Source organism: Stylophora pistillata, chromosome 11, assembly GCF_964205215.1.
Source record: "Stylophora pistillata chromosome 11, jaStyPist1.2, whole genome shotgun sequence".
Lineage (NCBI taxonomy): Eukaryota > Metazoa > Cnidaria > Anthozoa > Scleractinia > Pocilloporidae > Stylophora > Stylophora pistillata.
This window is the reverse complement of record NC_142529.1, coordinates 27191152-27198560: the sequence shown is the minus strand read 5'-3', so window position 1 is coordinate 27198560 and position 7409 is coordinate 27191152. Positions and strand designations below refer to the sequence as shown.

At 39.1% G+C, this 7409-nt stretch overlaps 1 pseudogene; it reads left to right on the top strand.

Moving 5' to 3' along the window:
• Positions 1-2848: 2848 nt before the first annotated feature.
• Positions 2849-4678, top strand: LOC148720923 (melanocyte-stimulating hormone receptor-like; annotated as a pseudogene).
• The last annotated feature ends 2731 nt before the right edge of the window (positions 4679-7409 follow it).

Below are 7409 nucleotides of genomic sequence, written 5' to 3'. Positions count from 1 at the left end.
AACTGTATTGTTCCCCCTCTCTGGTTGGTGGGCTTCAACAAGAATTTTTTTAAATTCTTTCTTGACAGTCAACATTCTCCTCTCCATCACAGCATTTATTGGAAATTCTCTTAATCTTGTTGCCCTTCACAAAGAATCTTCCCTTCATCCGTCGTCCAAACGCTTGTATCGTTATTTAGCAACAACTGATCTGTTGGTTGGTCTTGTTACCCAGCCTAGTTGTCGTTGCTAGGTTTTGGCTTTCTGTGACTCACGAACAATGGAATCTTTGTCGATATGCATTTGAAGCCTCCTTCCTCACAGGCTATACATTATGTGGAGTGTCTTTGACGACGATGACGGCCATAAGCGTGGATAGACTTCTCGCCCCGCTGTTGGGGCAGAGATACAGACAAATTGTAACTTTGGAACGCACATACATCATTGCAGCTGGCGTTTGGATTTTATCTAGTGTCGCTGCTTTATGCTACACGTTGGATTACCGTATACCCATTCTGTATTTTTCTATATTAATACCATCTTGCCTTATTATTTCAGTCACTTCCTATATAAAAATTTTTCGGGGTCTCAGTCGTCATCAGGCCCAAGTACAAGATCATTTCCAACAAAAGCCGAGCCAACCAAGTGCATTTAACACGGCGCGATACAAAAAGGCAGTGTACAGTGCACTGTGGGTACAGTTAGCATTAGTACTTTGTTAGGCACCATACTTTATAGAGACAATTGTAGTCGCTTGTAGTAAAACGTATTCATCACACTTTGTAGTCCTAAGGGGAGTAGCAGGTGTCTTACTTTACTTTAACTCGACGTTAAACCATTTCCTTTACGAGGGGGGGGGCACCGGGGCCTCTGAGAAACCGCAAAACCGGAGAAAAAAAACCTCCAAAACCGAAAAACCGACGAAAAAAGGCAGCAAAACCGAAAACCGCATGCAAACCTAACAAAACCGCTACATTTTCACCTTTAAAGGGGTCAAAAAGCAAAAACCGAAAACCGCATCAGAGTTTTCGTGAAAACCGAAAACCGAATGCAAAAACACGTAAAATCCGCAAACCACTCTGAATATCAAAACCGAACCTTTTAGGCCCAAAAACCGCAAAACCGAAAATCTCAAAGCCCCCCTCCTTTACTGCTGGAAGATAACTGAAGTAAGACGAGCAGTGAAGCAAACAATCAGACAAGCACTTTGCTGTCCATGGAGTTAGGTCCTCCTCGAGTTATATATAGTACTTTTAAAGCTGAAAATGATTACACAATTATTGTATGAAAACTCTCGTCAAATATGTTATTAGATAGGAAGAAATCAAAAGCTCAAATAATATTTTTGTTCGAGGTCGGTACGCAGTCTGTTGGGAATAGTGTATCCGTTGATCTATGTTCTTTTGTGTTGTGAATATTTTTCACGCTAATTTATGTTTTTTATGTTGATTAATGTCAATCATTGAACAATACTATTGATTTTTGTAACGCAAGGCCCTGTGGGGCTCCCACTTTTAATCGAGTATTCATTAAAACAAAATGGCTTGTTGTGTGCACTAAATAGCTTTTTTTTTACAGAAACAGCTGAAAGAAATGCATTGAAACACCAACAATATCTCTTCAAGAGTAGTTTTTCGTGCTAGCTAGCTACCAATGTTCATGAATACGGCAAGGTATAATCGAAAAAAGATATGGGTGCATTTTACTTTCGTGTTTAATCTTATTTTTCAGCAATAGAAAATTGTTGGATAAAACTTCAAAGAGAATTTTAAAAGAGTTTTTTTAAATTCAAGGTTTTTTTTTAACTCAAAGAAAGAGGCTTGTTATCGACGCCATATTGCCAAACGAGTTGCATTTGTCGATGTTTAGTCTCTAATTTGTTTTATTGTCCCAGAAAAATTTCCGTAATGCTTATGAATATGTAAAGTGGTTCCGTTGCTTGTGTATGTTAAAAAACTTTAATAATGCGTGTGAAATGAAATTGACCATAACCGGTTGTTTTAGTTTCTTTATTTCTAGCTTGCTGAGGCTGATAACGATTCAAGCCTCAACTTTACACAAATGATATGGACATTTGATTGACACCCTGTCAATAAAGTAGGTCAGCTTACAAGCTAGTCCTCGTTATTAGCATAGCGGCACGTCACTCCTTTGCCCACGAGTCGCGTTACTCAAGGGTTAAACTTATTCACGAGCAAAGTAACTCGTACTGAACCGTTGATAATGAGTGACTTCCCGAGGAGGAATTGTTTGTCGCACAGAGAAAACAATGATAATGTTCCATGTGTTTTAATACATTTTCCTCTTATTCCAATTTCATACGGGGTGTACCTGACAAGTTAAAGCGACAAAAATAAGCTTTTTGCCACAACAGACAATTTTCTGAGTCTTTGTCGATTCGCAAGTGACGCAGCCACCATCACAGCCTATGCGTTATGTGGAGTGCCTTTGATGGCGATGAGAGCCATAAGCGTGGACAGACTTCTCACCTTGATAGTATAATTACACCATCTTGCCTTGTTATTTGAGTCGCCTCGTATATGAAAATTTTTCGTTTTTTTGCGACCAAAATTTGAATTAAAACAGTTTGATCCGTTTGTGAAACTCAATTTATTCTAATACCGCGAAAAGTCGCTAGTTTAAATTATCTGTCAAAATTGCTGAGGCTGATAATGATTAAAGTTTCAATTCCGAAAAAATAATACGAACATTTGATTAGCATCCTGTCAGTGGAGGTTAATAACAGATGTCTCCATATTTTAGTATTTTTTCTCAAATGAGGTACCTCGCATGTTCCGGGCATTTTTTAACACAACAGAGAATTTTCTGACGCATTTTAAATGCTTAAACGCAGCTGAGGATTTTTAATTGTGGACATTGTTTAGGAAGTAGGGCTTCAGTGATCGTTGGTAGGTATGTGCTCTTTGGACCTCATTTCTCGTTGCAATCATAGATAACTTGCCAGAAAAACGAATCGAACACAGAACAATGTCCCCTACGAATTTCACAAGAGGTGGAACACTGACCAAAACATTTCGAGAAATGGTATGCTCCCCTTCTATGGCGGGTGAACTTCGACAAGAATCAGTTTCTCTTGCAGCAGTTAACATTCTCCTCTCCATCACAGCATTTCTTGGCAATTTTCTTATCCTTGTTGCTCTTTACAAAGAATCTTCCCTTCATCCGCCGTCCAAACTCTTGTATTGTTGTCTGGCAACAACTGATCTGTTGGTTGGTCTATTGGCCCAACCTCTCCAAGGTGCCTATTGGGTGGCTGTGGTTCAGGAACACTGGAGTCTTTGTCGATACGCATTCGACTCAGCCTACATCACAGCCTATGCATTATGTGGAGTGTCTTTGATGACGATGACGGCCATAAGCGTGGACAGGCTTATCACCTGCTGTTGGGGCTAAGATACAGAGAAATTGTAACTTTGAAGCGCACATACATCATCCTAGCTACCTTTTGGATTGTATCTGGTGTATTTTCTTTATGCTTCACATTAGCTTACCGTGCAGTCATTTGGTATGGCACTATTATTATACCATCTAGCCTTGTTATTTCATTGGCCTCGTATATAAAAATTTTTCGAGGTCTCATTCATCATCAGGCTCAAGTACAAGATCATGTCCAACACCAATCGAGCCAACCAAATGCACTGAACATGGCACGATACAAAAAGGCAGTGTACAGTGCACTGTGGGTGCAAGTAGCATTAGTAGTTTGTTATGCACCATCCATTATAGTGGCAATAGTAATCGCTTGCAGTAAAACGTATTCATTATAATTAGCAGTCATAAGGGGAGTGGCAAGTGTCTTAATTTTCTTTAACTCGACTTTAAACCCGCTTCTTTACTGCTTGAAGATCAATGAAGTAAGACAAGCGGTGAAGCAGACAATCAGACAAGCACTTTGTTGTCCGTGGAGTTAGATCCTCCTCGTGTTATATTCGTATGAGTACTCTCAAAGCTGAAAGTCATAAAGTCACGATTATTACATAAGAACGTTCGTCAAAAATGTGTATAGATAGGAAGTACTAAGAAGTTTAAATGGTATTATTTTTTTCGGAGGTTTTTACATAGTCTGTTATGAATATTTTGCCCGTTGAATTGTTCTTTTTAATTCGTTGTGAATATTTTCCTTAATTTATGTTTTTTATGCTGATTTATGTCAATCCCCGAACAATACTGTTGATTTCTGTAGCGCAAAGCCTTGTAAGGCTCTTTAATTTTTAATCGAGTAATCATAAAAACAGAATGGCTTGTCGAGTTCACTAAATAACTTTCTTTGACGGAAACAACTGAAAGAAGGGCAATGGAAGCACTAAACCTACATCTTTTCAAGAGTATTTTCCGTGCTAGCCACCAATAATTATGAAAACGGGAAGGGATAACTGAAGAATGAAATGCATGCGTTTTACTTTCATATTTAATTTTCTTTCAGCACTAGAAAAGTATTTAATAAAACTTTAAAGGAAAGTTTGAGAGAGTTTTTTAAATTCAAAGTTTTTTTTCCTAACTTAAAGAAAGAGGCTTGTTATTGACGCCATATTGCCAAACGAGTTGCATTGGTCGACTTTCAGTCTGTAATTTGTTTTTTTTATCAGAAAAATGTCCGTAATGCTTATGAATATGTAAATATGATACCGTTGCTTGTGTGTATTAACAACCCTAAGGAATAAAATTGACTATAAACGGCTTTTTTTAGAGTTTTCTTCAGTTTCGGATCGATCTATTTCCTAAAATTACATGGTTACGGCCAGTCTAGGATGGTCTCCCTGCTGATGGTGGATGCGAAGTTAGCTGAATTAGTCACTGTGGAATTCGAGTCACCTGTTGAAGGAGACAGGGTGTTAGAAATGTGGGCGGACAGGTCAAATTAGAAGGTGTTAACACATGACACAGTAGTTCTTAACGGTACGTGGGCCTTGTGGATCTTCGGTAAACCTCAGATTCTAAGCGGCTGTTTGTGTCGAGGTCTGATCTTGTTGTAAACGGCCTCTGTTAGATGTTCAAGGTTAGCAGCTTCTCGGAAAACTTGCTGGCCAAGCGGTCTGTCGGGTCTTTGTTTAGGAACGGGTAGGGTGCGTTCTCATTGAGGTTGGACATCTTTCGCGTGGTAAGCGTTGGTATTCATGACTACGCTAGCGCGCCCTTTGTCGGCTGGGAGAACCATGATGGAATCGTCCTCTTTTTAGTCTTTAAGGGCGTCTCACGTTTCCTTAGTGATGTTAGGCACTGGTAACTTAACCCGTTGAACGACGTTGTTGACAGCTCTTCAGAGCGCGTTTCAGAGCACGCCCGCAACACCGCACATCAACAGCTTTGGAATGGGGTTAAGTTTATTGATCGTGATTCTCACTGGTACACTCGCACGGTCAAGGAGGCTATTCACATAAGACTTCATCCTGACAAACTCAACAGCGACAGTGGAATAAAAATTCCTAAAGCGTGGATGACCACAATCAAAAAACACAACAACAGGAGAGCCGTACGACAGCGGACTGCCGAGAGAGCAGCGAGGATCGAAACGCGCCAATCACAGCTATGGAATACCAACCAATCACAGGGAAGCATTATACTTTATAAAAAAATCCGAAACCAGTCGACCTCATCGCCTGATGAAGACTAAGTAGCATGCAGTCAAGAAGTAGTATGCAGTCAAAACGTCGCGATCCACATCATAGGTGACTATATCGTGAGACAAACAATAATACTTAATTATCAAGAATTATATAAATTTCGATTCCACGTTGGTGAATGACATAATGAATTTAATGTTGAGTTGAGAACCTTTTTCCATTTTCAGTTTTCCGAGGCCGATAATGATTACAGTGTGAACCTCTCACAAATAATAAGGCACTTAATGCGCTCCCTTGCATCTAAAGTTGATCCAGGTAAAGAGGGTTTGTTTGTCGCTCTATAAGAAGAGTAATACTCAAGGTATTTCTTAATGTTATTGCATAGCTAATGTAATGACTATTTCAAGGAATAAAATGACTTTTTTTAACACAATAGATGCCTTTTGAATAAGGAAGTCTCTCTGTAATTATGGTTGAAAAAATGAAGACTTCGGTTATCGTTTCTATTTGACAAAACTATACTCATAAAACTCGCATATAATATATCACCAGACCTGCGGCAAAGAGAAGCAAAAGCAGAATATTGGAGACAGCAAATTTCACAGGAGGTGGAACACAAACAAGAACATAGTTAGAGCTCAGTTCTATGCACTCCTATTTCGATGGTAGACGACAAAGGTAGTTGATTTCTTTCTCAGAAGTCCAAATTTTCCTTTTCATCACAGCATTTATTGGCAATATTCCTTATCCTTGTTGCCCTTCACTTAAAATCTTCCCTTCATCCACCAACCAAACTCCTGTATCGTTATGTGGCAACAACTGATCTGTTGGTTGGTTGATTGGAAGATTACAATTTGTTGGTGAAGCATGGGAACAAATTAATTGAGAATGTGGAAGAAACGACAGAAAATTGTTTGTTCTCGTAATTTTTTTCTCTTCTTTTGCATTATTCTAGTTTTTTGGATAAGAAACGGAGGTAAAAGAGCCACAAAGTGTTACGATTTACACGGTTGAATTCAAATATTTTAAAATAAGTTTGCATGAGTGGCAATACATCAATTTTGTAATCGATATATGCATTCGAATTACAAGACTGATTGACATGGTTGGGATATCATTAGCTTTAATTTCCTTTATTTTTAGCTTGTTGAGGCTGATAATAGCTCAAGCCTCAACTTCACACAAATGATATATCAATGAAACCAAGTCAGGTTGCGAAAAGGTCCTCGGTGATTAGCATTGTGGCACGTCGCTCTCTCGACCACGAGTCGTTTTGTTCATGGCCTCAAACTTATTCACGAGCCAAGTAACTCGTACTGAAGCGTTGATAATGAGTGCCTGCCCGTGGGCTAGGTTAAGAGGGATTGTTTGTCGCGCATAGAAAACAATAATAATGTTCAGCAGGTGCTTTCATATATTTGTCTCAGATTCCTTTTTCATACGGGGTGTACCTGACAAGTTAAAGAGACAATTTCTCTGACGTTTATCAAACAAGTAAACGATGATGAGGAAGTCTTAATATGATTATTTGACAGGAAGTAAGGTTTTAGCGATCGTCACCGTTGTCAGCTGTTTAGATAAATTATATCTCGTTGCAATCACAGATAACCTCATTCCAAGAAAAAAGGAAATGAATACAGAATAATGTCGACGACAAATTTCACGGGAGGTGGAACACAAATGAAGACATTACAACACCTGAGTTTTTGTCCCTCTCCGGCTGATGGGCTTAAGCAAAAGTTTATAATTTCTTTTCTAACAACCTACATTCTCCTCTCCATCACAGCATTTTTCGGAAATTCTCTCATCCTCGCTGCCCTTCACAAAGAATCTTCCCTTTATCCGCCG